The sequence below is a fragment of the Canis aureus genome, chromosome 20, assembly GCF_053574225.1.
Source record: "Canis aureus isolate CA01 chromosome 20, VMU_Caureus_v.1.0, whole genome shotgun sequence".
Classification (NCBI taxonomy): Eukaryota; Metazoa; Chordata; class Mammalia; order Carnivora; family Canidae; genus Canis; species Canis aureus.
In genome coordinates, this window is record NC_135630.1 from 28117588 (window position 1) to 28137304 (window position 19717).

Below are 19717 nucleotides of genomic sequence, written 5' to 3' on the forward strand. Positions count from 1 at the left end.
TGCCTGTGTCTCTGCCTCTCTCTCTCTCTCTCTCTCTCTGTGTGTGTGTGTGACTATCGTAAATAAATAAAAATTAAAAAAAAAAAGCCTATAACCAACAACACAAGAAACAACAGGTGTTGGTTAGGATGTGGAGAAAAAGGAACTTTCATGTACTGTTGGTAAGAATGCAAACTGGTGCAGCCATTGTGGGAAACAGTATAGAAGTTCCTCAAAAAGTTAAAAATAGAGCTACCCTATCATCCAACAATTGTACTCATGGGTAGTTTTGCAAAGAATATAAAAACAGTAATTCAGAGGGATATTTGAATCTCTATGTTTATAGCAGCATTATTTATAATTGCCAAGATATGGAAGTAGCCCAAGTGTCCATCAACTGATGAATGGATAAAGAAGCAGTATGAATGCATATACATGTGTGTGTGTGTATATATATATATATATATATATATATATATATACACACACACACACACATATATATATATATAATGCATGAATGATATATATATTTACATACCCCAATATTCCAGTATATATACTCCTAACTCTGGGAAATGAACAAGGGGTAGTGGAAGGGGAGGTGGGCAGGGGGGTGGGGTGACTGGGTGATGGGCACTGAGGAGGGCACTTGATGGGATGAGCACTGGGTGTCATACTATATGTTGGCAAATCAAACTTCAATAAAAAATACATTAATAAAAAACATGGATGAAGCTAAAGAGTATAATGCTAAGCAAAATAAGTCAGTCAATAAAATATAAATACAACAGGATTCACTTATATGTGGAATTTAAGAAACAAAACAGGCAAAAAAAAAAGAGAGAGAGAGAGAGAGACCAAGAAACAGACTCTTAACCATGCTGATGGTTAACAGAGCAGAGGTGGGTGGGAGATGAGTTAACTAGGTGATGGGGATTAAGGAGTGCAGTTGTGATTAGTGCCTGGTGTTGTATGGAAATGTTCAGTCATTATATACACTTGAAACTAATATTACACTGTATATTAACTATCTGGAATATACACAAAAATAAAAAAATAAAAGCCTTGTGAAATATGCCTAGAATATTCTCCATAATGAAGGCCTGATATTCAGGGGAAATGGCATTGCCAGAGCATTATCCCCAAAGCTGGGGAAGGAGCTTTGCTTTTATTTTGGTTCCTTCTAGCCTCCTGTTTTCACCTCAGAGGATAGAAATAAGCTGAAGAAAACTGAACATATGTAGCCAAGAGACATAAGCCCAATAATCATTATAGGATTCTTCCCCTCCTTCATATGTTTCTACCACACCAATTGGACTCCAATATAATAGCAAAGAGTTACAGCTGAAAGAACTGACAGATGCAGATTTCCATGAAGAGGAAATATTTAGAAAAGTCCAAAGTCAAAATAGTATACCATTAAAAAACAGAGAGAGAGAAAAGGACTTTGCAGCTTTTGGCACTTATAGCTGTATTAAAGACAAAACACAGCCTGACTCATAGTCAGATTAACATCAGTCCTCACATTAAAGTCCTTTTTACCTCAGTTTCTAGTACCTGATGCAACATGTCCAGCTTTCAACATAACATTATAAGGCATGCCATGAGGAAAAAAAAATATATACACAATCTGAAGACACAAAGCAAGCATCAGAACTGGACTCAGCTATGATACCTTTGTTGGAATTATCAAATAGGGAATTGAAAATATGTATAATTGATAAAAACTCCAGTGGAAAAATTAGACAATGTGAAATAAAGGATGAGTAATGCAAGTGAAAAGTGAAAATCCAAAAAATAATTAAAAGGAAATGTTCTAAATAAAAAACACTGCCAAATAAATAAAGAATGCCTTTGATGGGCTTATCACTAAGCCCAAGAAAAGAGTCAGTGAGCTAAAAGATAGAGCAAAAGACATTGGCCAGAATAAAATACAAAGAGAGAGAGAGAAAAGAACCAAAACAAAGCAAAACAAATAAATAGAAGAGGATATCCAAGAACTGTGTGACATTTCAAAGTGTGGAACATAGGTATAATTGGAATGTCAGAAGTAGAGACAACAAAACATTAAAAATATTCAAAACAAAAAGGGCCAAGAATTTCCAAAATTAATGGCATCCAGACTGATAACCAGGAACCTCAGAGAAGTACCAGGAAGAGTAAATTCCGAAGAGGAGCTACATCTAAGTAGTTAGAGAGGCCAGGGGAGGGGGCTGACACCTCACAGAGGAATAAGGAAAACAACTATAGTACAGTTCTTGTCAGAAGCCATTCAAACAAAAAGAGAGTAGAGTAAAAAATGCCACGCTGCTGACTTTGAAGATGTAAGAAAGGCCACAAACCAGGTGACAAAGGTGGCCTCTAGATGCTGGAAAAGCCATGAATGTCAATGTGGGTGTCAGAACAGCAGCTGCACTTCTGGATCAGTTTTATGAGTAAAGGAGACTCCTCATTGTGTCCACACCCACAGCCCGGAACCTTCTTTACAGGCTGCAGTTGGGGATGCTGCAGTTACCATCACTGTTCCAGATGGGACCTCCTAGCACATGGTTGAAGGCGCCACATCCCCAAGACACTTGCCAGGGGCTGACTCATCGGGCTAGAATTTTCTTTTTTCCTCTCTTTGTAAATGGAATATCATTGACACCTGGGTGGCTCAGTCAGTTAAGCATCTGACTCTTGGTTTCAGCTCAGGTCATGATCTCAGGGTCCTGGGATCAAGCCCCTTGTTGGGCTCCACACTCAGTGCAGAATCTGTTTGAGATTCTCTCCCTCTTCTTCTACTCTGCCCCCACTCACTTGCTTGTTCTCTCTCATATAAATTAATTTAATTAATAAATAAAAATTTTAAAATAAATTTAAAAAGTGAGGTTATCATTGACTTGTAACATTAGTTTTAGTAGTACAACATCATAAGTCAATATTTATATGTATTACAGAAGATCATCACAATATTCCAGTGAGCATCTGTCACCAAACCTAGATATACATTTTTTTATAAGCACTTTTAAAATCCACTCTCCTAGCTACTTTCAAATAGGCAATAGAGTCTCATTAACTATAGTCACCATGCTGTACATTACATACTTGAGACTTTTTATAACTTGAAACTTGCACCTTTTGGCCCTCTTCACCCACTTTGCCCATCTTCCCACCCCTGCCTCATGAAGACATGTCTATTTGCTATATCCATGAGATTAAAAAAAAAAAAAAAAGCTCCATGACTCCCCCAGACCTGAGGCTGTCGCGGCCACCACTGGTCCCACTCCTGAAAAACAACTTCCTCACCAATAATTCTTTATTCAGCAAAATTACCCTTCAAAAGTGAAAGGGAAATAAATACTTTCACAGACAAATCTAATTTAATTTATTGCCAGCAGACATGTTCTTCAGGAAGTATTAATCATTCTTCAAGCACCTAATACCTACATAACAAAAAGAGTAGTGTCTGAGAAAGAATAAATACAATTGAAATAAAATCTTTATTTTTTCTTATTTTTAATTGATCTAAAAGATAACTGCCTTAGGTAATAATAGTAATTGTACATTAGGTATTTATAGCTATAAATAAGTGGAAAGAATGGCAACAGTATCCTAAGGATGGAACAGAGCAATCAGTTTTAGGTAACTGTACACATGTGAATGATACTTTGTTATTTTAAAGGAATTTTGGATTCTTAAAAATCTGGAGCAACTACTCATTTTTTAAAAAGTGTAATTGGTATGCTAAACAGGGAGGTAAAACGGGATGATATAAAACAGTCAATTAAAAAGCAAGGTAAAAAAGGGGAACATAAAAACATAAAGAACAAACAACAAATAGAAAACAAAGTTGTTAATAATGAGTAGATATTAATCCATTTCTACCAATAATCACTTAGAGTGGATTAAAAAATGACATAACTATGTGTGTTGACAAGAAACCCACATTAAATATAACAACTCAAATAGGTTACAATAAAGGAATGGAGAAAGATATACCATGCCATGACTTATCAAAAGAACCAGAGGAACTGGGGATCCCTGGGTGGCGCAGTGGTTTGGCGCCTGCCTTTGGCCCAGGGCGTGATCATGGACACCCGGGATCGAGTCCCGCATCAGGCTCCCGGTGCATGGAGCCTGCTTCTCCCTCTGCCTGTGTCTCTGCCTCTCCCTCTCTCTTTCTCTCTCTCTCTCTCTCTCTCTGTGTCTATCATAAATAAATAAATATTTTTTTAAAAAAGAAATTTAAAATGTATTGTGAACTAATGAAAATGAAAATACAATTTATCAAAATTTGTAGTATTGAAACAAATGCAGTGCTTATATGGAAATTATAGCATTGGCTGCATCCTAAGATCATCTTAGGAAACTATAGAAATTTATGCATAAGGCAAAAGGAGAAAAGAAAAAAATTAAAGCATAAATCAATGAACTTGAAAACATAAAGGAAAATTAATGAAGTCAAAAGCTGGTTCTTTGAGAGGATCAATTAACTTAATTAACCAATAAACACACTAACCAAGAAAAACAGAGTAAGATGCAAATTATCATTATGAAAAATGAATGCCAGATCACCACCACACATCCCATGGAAGGTAAACTGTTAATAAAGGAAAACTACAAGAAGCACTACACCTACAAGTTTGAAAAATTAGATTAAATGTACCAGTTACTTAAAATCACTCTGGGAGAAATAGATAATTGGTATTGGTAAAGACCCATCTCTATTAAAGAAATTTCATCAATAGCTAATAAAATTTTCAAAAAGGAAGTACTGGGACCAGATAGAGTCACTGTTGAATTCTGCCAAATATTTAAGGAAGAATTAACTCCAGTTTTACCAAATATCTTTCGCAAAATGTAAGTGGAAAGAATATCCTTTAACTCATTTGATGATGCCACTATGACCGTAATACCAAAACAAGAGAAAGACATTTTAAGAAAAGAAAGGACAGACTAATGTATTTTGTAAACATACATTCTTCACAAAATGTTAGCTAACAATATCAAAAAAGTGTAAAAATACATATACAACATGACTAAGTGGGATCTATTCCAGGTATGCAAGGATATTTTACTATCTGAAAAATCAACTTAATCTACCTTATCAACAGACTAGAGAATAAAAATCATATGAACAAATCAAGTATTGCAGAAAGACATTTGATACAAGCCTAAAACCATTCATGATAAAAACTCTCATAAACTAGGAATAGAAGGGAACTTTATCAGTTTGATTAGGAATATCTATAAAAAAAAGTAGTCCCCCCCAAAACAAACTGAAACCCATAAAGTTAACCTCATATTTGTTGGTAAGGAAATGGAAGCTTTCCCACTAAGATCATGAGTAAAATAGAGATATCCTCATAACCTCTCACTACTTCTACTCAACGTCATATTTAAAATCACTGTATATTACTTTATGGGCTAAAAAAAAAAAAATAGACCACAGAAAACACCACAGGCTGAGTGGCTTAAACAATGGACATTCAAGGGCACCTGAGTGGCTCAGTTGGCTAAGCATCTGCCTTGAGCTCAGGTCATGATCCCAGGTTTCTGGAATCAATCCTCGTGTTAGGCTCCCTGCTCAGGAGAACCTGCTTTTCCCTCTCCCTCTGCACCTCCCCCTGCTTGTTCTCCCTCTGTGTGTGTGTGTCAAGTAAATAAATAAAATCTTAAAAAATCAATAGACATTTATTTTCATAGTTCTGGAAGCTCAAAGTCCAAGATCAGAGTGCCAGTGTAGTGAAATTCTGGTGAGAGCCCTCTTCCTGGCTTGCAGATGGCAGCTTATCACTGTGTCCTCCCATAGCAGAGAAAGAGCAAACTAGGAAGTTTTCTGGTGTTCATTCTTATAAGAATATGTAATCCTATTGATTAGGGCCCCTACTAACCTTAATTGTATAGCCTTAGTTATTTCCATAGGAGCCCTATTTGTAAACAAAGCCACACTGGGTCAGGGCTTCAATCTATGAATTACAAGGGGGTATACAAACATTCAGGATGTAACACCTAGCTAGTGGAATAAAGCAAAAACAGCAAATAAAAAGTACATATATTGGAAAATCCAGGTTTTTTTCTTGGAAAATGGTATTAAAAACAAAGATTTGAGCACCAGATGTGCTCTCTGCTACTGGTATGTGATTCCTTCTAGTCTCCTTTAAGTAAAAGAGCCAGGAAATACATGTGAATCTACTGACCTGTTTATATGCATATATTTATATATAATTCTCTATGTAACCATTTGTATCTGTATTAAGCTGAACATGAGTTTATATTGTCTTCAACTCTAATCATATAGGTCTTTATAGCATCCTTTCATTGTTTACTTGTAAATTCTCAATCAGCAGTGACATGCCTGGTTCTTATCATCCACCAACCATTTACTTAAATTTTGTTAATTTTTAAATATTTCATTTTTATGGTAACTGCATATGTATCATTACATAATGTAGGGCTGAGAGTGGGAATTCTAGCTCCATTTAGATTTTCTTTTATATAAAACATTTTATTTTGCTTAATAGAAAAGGCAATTGCACTTCCTTCAACAAATCATGTGAGTTAATTTGTAATATCTTCTTTTCCTTTAAATATTTTACTTTGTGTTAGCTTAATCCTTTGATTTGGCACATGAAAAATGGTAAGGAGTCACTGAGTTTTCAGCCAAATACTGCTCATTGTCATCTAAAAAGCCTGCAAGAATGACTCTCTCTCTCTCTCTCTCTCTCTCTCTCAGTACCCTGATCTTGTGTGCTATACCTGGAACACTCTACATTTATTACAAGAAATTATTCAGTACATCAAATGAATGAAATTGGAAGAAGAATGAGTAGAAGAAACCACAAAATTTGATTTTAGCACCTTCCCACTTCCACTTTCTATATCTCTCTGTCCAATTCTAATGAAATACCACTGTCTCATCTATTACCAGTTTCTTTTTCCTGAACTCACAAATCCTGTAACTATCCAGAAAGGAAGCTATTTGCACATCCTCATTTTGGCAGATAGGGTTAGATAATGTCTTCTAATGACTTCACTAAAAGGAGCCCTACAGAGTAGTTAGTAATTAGGATAAAATATACAATGTTACAGTAACAAACCAGCCCCTAAGTCTCGGTGGCTTAATAGTATAAGTTTATACTATTATACAGTTTATATCTCATTCAAGCCAGTCTTAATGTAGGATGTCCTCCTCTATTTTGAAGCCATTCCACATGAAACATGGCCCAAGACCACTACAGTAAGAATATAAAGAGCTGAGGATCATGGAAGATCTTTTTAAGAACTAGGCTTAGACGGGACTTATATCACTTCAATCCAGCTAGATAATTCTAGCATAATTACAGTGAGGCTGGGAAATGAATACATCCTGTGTCTGAAAGACAATAGCATATGTTGAACCCATTGTATTGGCCACAGTTGCCATGAGCCCAGAGTTTGAGTTTCTTACGATCAACCTCCTATGCTGCTACTGGTAAGTCATGGAACATTCAGAACTCTAATTTTGAAATTTACTTACTTATTGAATCATTTGACCAATTTACAATTACCATGCATATAATGCAGGTTGAAAACTCTGCAAGGATATAGACTATACAGGTAGATAGAACATGGCCTTTATTTTGCAGGAGTTGACGGATAGAAAAATTTCAAGTGAAGTAAATTTTACAACAGAAATAAGTTCAATAGATATTGGGATTGCAGAGGAAGGTGCAACCAGCATCCACTGTGGAAAGCAGGACTAACTTCACAGGAGAGACTCTGACATTGTCTTCAAAGATAATTGAGCATCTTTTAGAAGGATTGGGCCACCTTTGGCATTTCATATACATAGAGGAGTATGTACAAAGGGTTAGATCTTAAAAGTGTGGTATGTATAGAAATCAGGAAATAATCCATCCTGGTGTGGATTGGAATGTTCAAGGCCTCTCATGTGTGATGATGATGTTTGTGTATGTGCATGTGTGCACATGTGGGCATAAATTAAAGATATGACACTTCTTCCCTAAATACTTCATTAGGCATTTCCTGAAAATAAAAGTATTCTCTTATTATAGCCAAATACCAGTATCATACCTAAAAAAATCATTATCTAATATAAGCTAAAACTTCCTCTTTTTCCAAATTTCCTCAATTTTTCAAATACAGATTTTTATAGTAGTCTACTTTCAAACCAAGATCCAGTTAAGGTTTCTGCATTGTCTTTGTGGTCATGTCTCTCTAATCTCATTTAATCTGCAATAATTATCTCACAATCTTTTTATTCACAGCCTTGTCTTTTTAATAAAATCAACGTATGTATATATAATATTCTGCTTATCTATCCATCCATTAGTGGACTTCTGGGATATTTTCATGATTGTGAATAATTCTGCCATTAGCACAGATGTACAAATATCTCTGTAAAACCCTGTTTTCAACTCTTTTGCATATATATCAATGAGTAGAATTATTGGGTCACATGGTAATTCTATATTTAGTTTTTTGAGGAACTGTCATAATATTTTCCATAGCAGCTGTACCATTTTACATTCCCACTAATGGTGCATATGGGCTCCAATTTCTCCAAATCTAGTATTAAACAAATATAGTAAAATATTATTATAATCTGCTCTATCTCTTGCATTGATTAGTATAGTCCAAGACAGAGTAAACATACTATATTAAAAGCAATTGACTGACCCAGTTGGGGTAAAGAATAAGGGAAATGGGATGTAAGCAATTATTAAAAAAAAAAAAAAAAAGAGGAAGGAAGAGGGGAGTTGACGAGTAGTACAGGAAAAGGAAGATAGAGGAGGACATTTGGGAATTCACCGACAGTGTCAATGTATTACTTTATGTACTTAGGAAAAGGCCTAATTGAGGGGATCCCTGGGTGGCGCAGCGGTTTAGCGCCTGCCTTTGGCCCAGGGCGCGATCCTGGAGACCCGTGCATGGAGCCTGCTTCTCCCTCTGCCTGTGTCTCTGCCTCTCTCTCTCTCACTGTGTGCCTATCATAAATAAATAAAAATTAAAAAAAAAATAAAGTCCTGGTTGACCTGTGTTTTCTGCCTAATGAATCCACTAGAATGAAAAGGAAGCCTCATGGCATATTCTTTATATGTAACTACAGGTATAAAACAAGATTTCTTTTACCTTAGATGAAATGGAGGTGCTCCAGAACATCCATAACTCCTTACTGGGAACTAGCTGGGTACTTAATCTTGAGCTGGGATGATGAAAAAGAAACAGAAAAAAGTCTTTCTACTGATCTTTTAAGATCTTTGCCTCTTCTTAAGAATGTTGATGGGGGCCATAAGAGGGAGATTATCACTTTTATATCATCACTTGCTCAATTTTCCAAGGACTTGGTATGAAATAAGATGCCTCTCTATCCATTCCTTGTTTCTCAGTCCCAATATGATTGATACAAAATATTTTATGCATTGATTGTGTAATCTCTAGTAGAGGAGTCCATGGCTTTCCAATGTGCCCTACTCTTTAAGATCAAGAAGCAATAAAGCCATGAAAAATATAAACAGCAAAGTTATACTCCACACTAAATGTCTAAAAAATTAGACAGATACAGGAAGTGAGCACTTGCAGAATTATAAAACTGGCAGGATAGAACTCACCCTTCCCACATCACTGAAGAGACTAATACATTAAAAAAATATGCTAGTTTGTAGATATTTACTCAAAGAATACAAAAAAAAAATACAAAAAAACCCCACTAATTCAAATATTCACTCCTGTGTTTATAGCAACATTGTTTACAATACCCAACATCTGGAAGCAGCCCAAATATCCATCAATTGATGAATAGATAAAGAAAATGTGGTATATATAAAAATGGAATATTACTCCAGCATAAAAAAGAATGAAATTTTGCTATTTGCACTGACATGAATGGAGCTACAGAACATAATGCTAAGAGAAATAAGTCAGAGAAAGATGAATGCCATGTTATTTCACTCATATGTGGAATTTAATAACAAAAAAACAAAGGGAGAATATATATATAGAGGGAGTCAAAGAAAGAAAAATATTCTTAATTATAGAGAACAATCTGATGGTTACTAGATGGAAGGTGAGTGAGGGGATGCGTGAAAAAGGTGACAGGGATTAGGAGTGCACTTATGATGAACACTGGATGATGTATGGAATTGTTGCATCAATATATCAATATATTATACACCTGAAACTAACATAACACTATATGTTAACTAACTGGAATTAAAACAAAAACAAATTTTTAAAAAGTTGCAAGTGTTTGTAAAGTAATATGTGGAAGCATATGGAAATTTCCATATGCTTAACTCATTGAAATGACACTGTATGATCCCATTTAAGTAACATCTTCTTTCATTAAAATATAAGTGTTTGTAAACATGTGTAGAAGCACATGGGACTATCCTTATGCTCATTAAAACTACATTAAATATAAAAACACAAATAAAATTTTAAAATAACATTTTTATAATATATATTAGTGTAAAAGCTAGTATTTTTGGAACTACACATTTTATTTTCTACTTTATTTAAGAGATCAGTGCATTTAGTAAATTATTAGTTTATGCTTAGGGAAACACAATTTATGTAATTTTGTGACATCAACAACTAAAGGGATTGAATAGAGCTGTTAAAAGAGCAGAGCTTTTTTATGTTATTGAAGTCAATCTGCTAAAAATTCAAAATAGAATGCTATAACTTTAGAATGTTAAATATAAGCCCCATGGTAACTACATAGAAGATAACTAAATAATATATGCAAAAATAAATGAGAATAGTTTGTTTCATTTAAAAAAGAAAATCAACTAAACACAAAAAAAGACAGTTATGCAAAACGTGAGGGAGAAAAAGCTATAAGAAATATAGAAAGCAAATAGCAAAATGACAGAAGTCCCTCCTTATCAGTAATCAGTTTAACCTTAAATTAATTAAGCTATCCAATAAAAAGACAGAAACTGCAGAACAAATAAACACTTGATCCAACTGCTGTATAAAATATGCCATCTAAAAAAGACTAACTTTAAATCCAGAGAAAATTAGGGTGACTGTTAAAGAAAGAAAAAGATATTTCATGCAAATATAACCAAAACAGCACGGTGGCTATACTAATATCAGATAACATAGACTTTAAATTAAAAAATAAATGAGAGAAAGTAAGGTATAAACAAGTTTCAATAGAGCAAGATGATGCACCATTTATAAACATTTACACAGTTAATAATATAAAATAAAAATATTTGAAGCAAGATTTTCAGGTCAAAAAGAGAAATTCTATAGAGAGGTTCTACAAAAATAGTGCAGACTGAGTCAGTGATGAAAAGTTTCCTAACAAAAAGTTTTGGAAACAATGGCTTCACTGTAAATTCTACCAAACATGTAAAGAGCTAACACATTGGGCTAACACAAATGCATTTGAAAACTTTTTCCTTAAAGAAGTATAGGAGAGAACGCTCTGACTCATTCAGAGGCCAGTATTACACTGATATTGAAACCAGGAAGACACAACAGGAAACAGAAACTAGAGAACAATATTCCTCATAAACATTAATTCACAAGTCCTCAAAAAAAATTCTGAATTCAGCAAACTGAATTCAGCAGCATATTAAAAAGATTATACATCTTAAGAAAGTGGGATTAATTTCTGCAATTCAGAGATGTCACAACATGGGAAAATTGATCACTGTAAAACATAATATACACAAATTGAAGTTTAAAAATACATGATCACCTCAATTGATGCAGAAAAAGCCTTTAACAAAATTCAACACCCTTTCATAATCGAAACACTCAACAAACTAGGAGTAGAAGTAAACTAAAATCCATATATGAAAACTCCACAGTGAACATCATCCTCAACAGTGAAAGACTGAAAACTTTTCTTCTAAAAAAAAAAAATCAAATATGCTCAAATTCACCTTTTTTATTTAATATCATACTGGAAGTCCTAGCCATAGACAGCAGGTAAGAAAAGTAATAGAAAGGCATCCAAATAGGAAAGGAAGAACTAACATTATTTCTGTTCACAGATAATATAATTTATAATAGAAAACCATGAAATTATCACACAAAAACCTTTATAACTGATAAGTTAGTTCATCAATGTAGCTTAATACAAAATCAACACGTGACACTTGACGGGATGAGCACTGGGTGTTGTTCTGTATGTTGGCAAATTGAACACCAATAAAAAAATAAATTTATTATTAAAAAAAATCAACACGTGAAAATCTGTTTAATTTCTTCACACTAACAATGAACAATCTCAAAGTGAAATTAATAAAACAATTTCATTTATAATAGCCACAAAATGAGTAAGATACTTAAGGACTTAGCCAAGGAGATGAAAGTCTTGCACAATGAAAACTAGAAAACACTGTAGGAAGAAATTAAAGAAGACATAAATAAATGGGAAAACATCTCATGTTCACAGATTGAAAGACTTAATATTAATATCTCAATATACACAAAATGATCTACAGATTTAATGCAATAATTATTAATTTATCAACGATTTGATTTACAGAAATAGGAAAACTCATCTTAAAATTCATGGGGAATATCATCATTCCAAATAGTCAAAACAATCTTGAAAAAGAAAACCTAAAGAATTCATACTTCCTTTTTTCAAAACTTATTGCAAAGCTACTGTAATAAAAATAGTGTGGACTAGCATAAAGACAGACATATAGATAATGGAATTGAATAGAGAGTGCAGAAATAAACACCTGTCTGTATGGTCAAGTGATTTTTGACAAGCTCACCAAGACAATTCAATTAAAAGGACAGGCTTCTCAACAAACGGTGCTGAGAATCTATATCCACGTGTAAAAGAATGATACTGGACTACTACCTAATGTTACATAAGAAATTAAATAAAAATATGTCAAGATCTTAAATGTTAGACTTAAAACCAGAAAACTGTTAGGAGATAACAAAAATCAAAATCTTCATGATAAGGGCAGCCCCAGTGGTGCAGCGGTTTAGCGCCACCTGCAGCCTGGGGTTTGATCCTGGGGACCCTGGATCGAGTCCCACGTCAGGCTTCCTGCATGGAGCCTGCTTCTCCTTCTGCCTGTGCCTCTGCCCCTCTCTCTCTCTGTGTCTCTATGAATAAATAAATAAAATCTTTTTAAAAAATCTTCATGATATTAGATTTGGCAATAATTTACTGATAATGATATGCACAGACAACAAAAGATAACAAAAGATAAAATGGACACATTGGACTTTATGTAAGTTTTAAAATATTTGCATCAAAAATCCCTATCAACAGAGTAAAAAGATGATGCATAGGATGGGAGAAAATATTCATAAACCATATATCTGATAAGAGATCAAAATTCAGAATACATGAAGAAGTCTTAAAAGTCAACTACAAAATATTTTAAACATTTAAATTCAAAAATAGATGGACTTGCATAGAAATTTCTCCAAAGAAGATATACAAATAGTCAATAACCACGTGAAAAGATGCTCCATATGATTAATTATTAGCGAAATACAAATCAAAATTGCAATATAATTTACTTCATACTGTTAGGATGGTTAATATGAAAACAATTACAGCAAAAAAACACTTCTTGATGAAGATGTGAGGAAATTGGAACATGTGCAGTGTTGGTGGGAGTGTAAAATGGTACAGCTGCTATAGAAAACAGTATGGTTCTCAAAAAATTAAAAATGGAATTACCATATAGTTTGTCCTTTTCCAATTGACTTATTTCACTCAGCATAATAACCTCCAGTTCCATCCGCGTCGAAGCAAATGGTGGGTATTTGCCGTTTCTAATGGCTGAGTAATATTCCATTGTATACATAAACCACATCTTCTTTATCCACTCATCTTTCGATGGACACCGAGGCTCCTTCCACAGTTTGACTATTGTGGCCATTGCTGCTAGAAACATCGGGGTGCAGGTGTCCCGGCGTTTCACTGCATCTGAATCTTTGGGGTAAATCCCCAACAGTGCAATTGCTGGGTCGTAGGGCAGGTCTATTTTTAACTCTTTGAGGAACCTCCACACAGTTTTCCAGAGTGGCTGCACCAGTTCACATTCCCACCAACAGTGCAATATAAAAATTAGTGAAAGGGAATAAAGGGAAAGGAGAGAAAATGAGTGAAAATATCAATGAGGGTGACAAAACATGAGAAACACCTAACTCTGGGAAATGAACAAGGGGTAGTGGAAGGGGAGGTGGGTGGGGGGTTGGGGTGACTGGGTGATGGGCAATGGGGGGACATTTGGCAGGATGAGCCCTGGATGTTATGCTACATATTGGCAAATTGTACTCCAATAAAATTTTTTTTAAAAAATGGAATTACCATGTGATATGGATATATGGGTACATATTCGTGGATATGTATTCAAAAAAACTGAAAACGGGGTCTTAATGAGATATTGGTACCTCCCTGTTCACAGCAGCATTATTCATAATACTTAAAATGTGGAAGCAGCCCAAGAATTTGTTTAGGGATGAATAGGATGTATCATTGCCAAAATTGCAGCATCAGAGGTCACAGCCTCCATCCTCTGACAAAGATTAGCAATAAGACAACTATCCATGAATATTCAGCTTGTAAATATTCAGGAGTCCACTTCACAAATTTTAGCAACACAGTGAAAGAAACAAAAAAATATCTGAGAATAACTGCACACACAAAAAAGGGAATGACAACCTCATTTTGTCTGCATTACTCCCTATTCCAGGCCAACTTTGCTCAGTATGAAGAGGGAATCCCCAATTAGAAAGAGTTCTTCTCACCAGAAAAGGGAATTGGGTGAGCAACTAGTTTCCTCATCCTTTTGGGGCACCACATAAAGGTATTGCTTTGGTTTCATCTCACCTAAACACCCAAAGCTGAGGTGTATAGAGAGCAAAGAACAATAAAAGAGCAGAAGCTATCATTTTCAGCTGCACAGTGGGAGTAACTACAGTTACCAGGGAACTACTCTGCAGAGAAGCCTACTGAAGGAACCAAAGTTCAATACAGCCATCCCAGACCCACTGCAGATTTCACTGATTTTATTATGTATCTTAGAGAAGTTTGAAATTTTAGGCATTCAATTAGCTTCTTCAACATGTATCTCCAAATCTCTTCCCAACATTTTGGGAAGTTCTCGGCCATTATTTGATTTAATACACATTTTGCCCTTCTTTCTCTCTACTTCTAGGATTCTACTTATGGCAGTTGTTGGGACTTTAAACATCAGTCTGTACTTCTGTGGCTGCATGATATCACCACAGTCATATACACAGCTTTAAACACCATCAAAGGAAGTAAGGTGGAAAATGTTCAGGTGCAGAGTTAGAAAGACTATTTGTAAGAGAGCTCATCAATGCATACTAATAATAGAAGATAAGGCCAGATCTAGGCCCACAAGTAGGTCTGAGAACCTTGGCTTTCAGCATGCACTTTCCTAGCTTTAGGATCTCATTATGGGCATGCACGAAGCAGGTAGAGATTGGTAGCATGAAGATATATAGATGCAGGGGTGCACTTGCAGTGATGGAGGTCAGCTGCAAGGGTCTAATCTTGTTTTTTGCACAAACATGGCCACAGTGGCATGGGCTGCATACTGATGATGGTCCCAAGATCTAGTGGGCACTGGGGAGAAAGAGGAGGGAGAGAGTCAGGTATCTGTAAGAAAAACTATGGGGTGAAAACTCCATAGGGATATCAGTTTATTTTTCAGCAGAAACTGTGTAAGCCAGAAGATAGCAGCACTACCAACATGCTGAAAAGAAAGATCCTACAACCAATATTATACCCAGCAAAGTTAATCATTCAAAATTGAATGAGATATAGCTTACCAGAAAAATAAAAAAATAATAATAAAGGTGTTAATCATTACTAAATTGACCTTACAAGAAATGTTAAAGGAACTTCTTTAAGCTGAAAAGAAAAGGTCATAACTAGAAGTAAGAAAATTATGAAAGAACAAATCTCATCAGTAAAAGTAAACTGTAATATAGTAGACCAGTCACTTATTAAGCTAGTATGAAGGTTAAAGATGAAAGTGGTAAAATCAATCATATCTATAATAATTAGCTAAGAAACTAATAAAATGAGAAGATGTAACTATAATAAATAATGTGAATGGGAGTAAATGTAAAATTTAGGAATTTTAAAATGTGTTCAAATTTGAATGGCTAGCAACTTAATATAGACTGCTATATGCATAGTGTATTATAAATTAACCTCATGGGAAGCACAAAATAAAACATACAATAGGTACACAAAAAATATAGAGAAAAATATCCAAACATAATACTAAAGAAAACCATCAGAATAAAAGGATAGAGAGAGAGAGAAGAAGAAAGGAACAGAGATTTTAAAAATAATCAGGAAACAATTAATGAAACGGCAATAATTACATACCTGTAAATAATTACTTTAATATAAATGGACTAAATTTTCCAATCAAAAGACATAAGGTGACTGGATGTAGAAAACAAACAAACAAAACAAACAAACAATCTAAAGACACATTGACTGAATGTGAAAGATTAAAACAAAATCCATGAAAATTAAAGTGAAAACTGGGTAGCAATATTTACATGATACAAAATGCACTTTAAAACAAAGAGTATAGCAAGAGATAAAGATTACATAATGATAAAGAGATCAATCCCTAACAAAGTATATAACAATTATAAATATCTATGCACCCAACACAGGAGCATCTAGCGACATAAAGCATTTATTATCAGATATAAAAGGAGAAACTGACAATTATACAATAACAATAGGGGATGTTAACACACCATTTACATCAATGAATGGATCACCAAAACAGAAAATACATAACGAAAGAGTGGCCTTTATTCCATGGATGCAGGGATTGTTTAATATCCATAAATCAACAAATGTGATATACCACATTACAAAATGAGAATACAAGTTATGATCATCTTAATAGATACAGAAAAATAATTTGATAAAATTCAATATACATTCATAATAAAATCTCAGCAATGTGAGGAAAGAGGGACATAACCTCAACATAATAAAGTTCATATATGACAAACTCACATCTAACAGCATACTGAAAGGTGAAAGGCCAAAACTTTTCCTTTAAGATCAATAACAAGTCAATAACACTCTCACCACTTGTATTAACATAGTATTGGAAGTTGTAGACATACTAATCAGACAAGAAAAATTAAATGTCACCTAAATTGGTAAGAAATAAGGAAAACTTTCACTATTTTCAGATAATATGATATATAAATAATCCTAAATAATCTATCAAAAAATTAGAACTAATATGTATTTCAGTAAAATTATAGGATACAAAATTAATATAAGGAAATCCATGTATTTCTACACTAACAACAAAATACCACAAGGAGAAATTTTTTAAAATCTTATTTAAAATTCCATTAAAACAAATAAAATCCCTAGGAATAGATTTAACCAAGTAAGGTAAATATCTATACTCTAGAAACTATTTTCATTGTTGAAAGAAATTGAAGATGGTACAAATATGTGAAAAGATATGCTTAGGGATTGAAACAAATAAAAGTGTTAAAATGTCCATGTTATCCAAAACAGATTAAATTCAATCACTACTAAGTTGCTAATAGCATTTTTCACATAACTAGAACAAATATTTCTAAAATTTTTATGGAAATAGAAAAGATCCAGAATAACCAAATTAACTTGTGAAATAGAGCAAAGCTGGAGGTATCAGGCTCCCAGATTTCATACCATATTACAGTGCTATAATAATCAAAACAATGTGCTACTGCTACAAAAAGAGATGTATAGACCAATGGAAAAAAATGGAGAACTCAGAAATAAACCCAATTTTATATGGTTAATGAATGTACAACAAAAGAAGCAAGAATATACAATGCAGTCCTTTCAATAAACGGTGCCAGGAAAACTTGACAGCAACACTAAGAAACAATGAAAGTGGATGACTTCACTACACCATATACAAAAATAAACTCAAAATGTATTAACAATCTCAATGTAGGACTTAAAACCCTAAACTCCTAAAAGAAAAAAAAAAAAAAAAAAAAAGAGGCAGTGAACTCTTTGACATCAGGCTTACCAGTATTTTTTTTCAAGTATTTCTCCTTAGGTGAGGGAAAAACAAACTATTGGGACTACATCAAAATAAAAAGTTTTTTCGCAACTAAGAAAGCCATCAGAAAAATGAAAAGGCAACATACTGAATGGGAGAAGATTGCAATGATATATTTGATAAAGGGTTAATATCCTAAATATATAAAAAAATTCATACAATTCCAGAAAAAAACCAATCTGATTAAAAAATGGTCAGAGAACCTGAATAGACAATTTTTCAATGAAGACATACAAATGGCCAACAGAACACAAAAAGATACTCAGTATCACTAATCCTCATGGAAATGCAAATCAAAACCACAATAAGACATCAATTCACATTTGACAGAATGGAAAGAAAGAAAGAAGGAAGGAAGGAAGGAAGGAAGGAAGGAAGGAAGGAAGGAAAAGAAAGAAAAGAAAGAAAGAAAAGAAAGAAAGAGAAAGAAAGAAAGAAAGAAAGAAAGAAAGAAAGAAAGAAAGAAAGAAAGAAAAAGAGTTGGTGAGATTGTAAAAGGGAACCATTGTGCACTGTTGGTGGGAATGTAAATTGGTACAACCACTATGAAAAATGTTATGGGGGTTCCTCAGAAATTTAAAAATAGACCTACCATATGATCCAACACTTTCATTTCTGGGTGTGTATATATATATATATATATATATATATATATATATATATATATATATATTAAGTTTTTATTCATTCATTCATGAGAGACACACAGAGAGAGGCAGCAGAGACATAGGCAGAGGACAAAGCAGACTCCCCACAAGGAGCCTGATGAAAGACTCAACCCCAGACCCCAGGATTGTGCCTGAGCAAAAAGCACAGCATATGCAGCACACATTGGAAACACTTCTGGAAGTGAAAACTGTAATGTATGTAATATTGAATACTACCTTCCAGAAAGATTTCTTCACATATATACATTAGTGAAGTTCTATTATTTTCTTGACATAGGCTCTTTACATTTTATTAAAAATATTTTAAGTTAAAACACAGAAACTAACCAACAAAACAAAGAAATAAACCAGAAAATTATGATTAAGTCTCGGAAAAAAATAATTAATGAATATTAGCCCCACAATGCATGAATGCTACTGATGTCTCAGGAGGCATAAGGAAAATTTAGAAATTAACCAAATGATAATCCCCAAACTGAATAATATAGAGTATGCCAAAAAAATCATTGTGGATTTAACTGCAGAATGTAGATAATAGGTGAACCCCCCCCCCAAAAAAAAGCTTGAAAATAGAATAATGAAATGACATAATGTAAAAAAGAGATTTTAAAATATTTTCAAAATAGGGGAGTTGGAAGATGGTGGCAGAGTAGAAAGACCCTTGGCTTGCCTCATCCCAGGACTACAATTAGATAACTATCAAATAATCATAAATACCACAGAAATTGACCTGAAGACTGGCAGAACCAACTCCACTACTAAAGACAGAGGAGAGGCCACATCAAAGAGGGTAAGAAGTACAGAGACGTGGTTTAGGGAAGAAACAGATTGTGGCTGCTGCAGCTAGGAAAGAGTTGAAATTACTGAGAAAAGGAAGAAACAGACTAACACACAAGGGAGCACAGGAACACAAATCCCCATAGCAATTAGCGTGTAAAACAAGAGAGGCGGAGTTTCCTGACTTGTGGCAACCACAGAAACTTAAGGTCTGAAATTTTA

At 34.1% G+C, this 19717-nt stretch overlaps 1 long non-coding RNA gene across 2 annotated transcripts in view; it reads right to left on the reverse strand.

The window, feature by feature from the left end:
- The window catches only part of LOC144291929 (uncharacterized), a 72647-nt gene that overhangs the window by 42179 nt on the left and 10751 nt on the right, over positions 1 to 19717 (reverse strand). For both annotated transcript variants that reach the window (XR_013359473.1, XR_013359474.1), the window contains exon 2: positions 9100 to 9172. This is a non-coding gene — a long non-coding RNA (uncharacterized LOC144291929). The remainder of the gene's footprint in view (positions 1 to 9099; positions 9173 to 19717) is intronic.